At 47.6% G+C, this 736-nt stretch overlaps 1 protein-coding gene across 1 annotated transcript in view; it reads right to left on the bottom strand.

The window, feature by feature from the left end:
* Positions 1-736, bottom strand: part of TANGO6 (transport and golgi organization 6 homolog (Drosophila)) — a gene marked incomplete at its 5' end in the record, with an annotated part of 24,305 nt that overhangs the window by 11,769 nt on the left and 11,800 nt on the right. The gene's annotated exons all lie outside the window — the stretch shown is intronic.

The following is a 736-nucleotide window of genomic DNA, read 5'->3' as shown; positions in this document are numbered from 1 at the left end:
TGCGGGGTGTGAGGAAGAGGCAGGTAGGGACAAAGCCCCACGGGCTGCCACACCCCCGGGCACTGCAATGACACCGGCTGGGTCCCCTCTGTCACTGCAGAGCATGCACAAAGACTCCTTTGTCCCAAAGGAAAATGTGAGGAAACCTGTGTTAGCAGTAACCACCTGTGCTCGAGCCAGTCACAGTTAACTGGCATAACCAGATCACTGAGGTGAAACATAAAAACAACCAATAAAAAAAACCAACCCCCAAACTATTCCAAAACACCAGGATGAAGAAGTTAAAATGCACTGATCAGCTGGGGAATACTGTGCCTTCCCAATCTGGCACAGCACAGGACAGCTGTCCCCCTTCAGCAATGCTGCAGCGTGGGGCTAAGGGTGGACAGAAGCGCCATGTTTTAACAATCCTTTTTGGTACCAGGCTCAAGAAGCCTCAGCTGGCCTTGGGAATTACAACATTTAATACATTTTGTGGCAGGATGTGGCAGCTGTGTTATTAAAAACAGGCACTGACACCACCGATAGGCAGCGAGCACTTGCTTAAAAGGTCTGTTGGGTACAAATGTGCTTAAGCTTCGTTAAACTTGGGAATAAATTTTGCTCAAATAAAGGTGAGGATGTGGTTAATCAGTTCCAGTTAATACATAGACTGCTCTCTTGGCTTTTAATACACAGCCATGGATACAAATATGAAAATGTCTGCTGGGCTTCTCTGTCCTGTCTCTGCAGCTGA

Source organism: Nestor notabilis, unplaced genomic scaffold (assembly GCF_000696875.1).
Source record: "Nestor notabilis isolate BGI_N333 unplaced genomic scaffold, ASM69687v1 scaffold16356, whole genome shotgun sequence".
Lineage (NCBI taxonomy): Eukaryota > Metazoa > Chordata > Aves > Psittaciformes > Psittacidae > Nestor > Nestor notabilis.
This window is presented reverse-complemented; position numbering and strand designations above follow the sequence as displayed.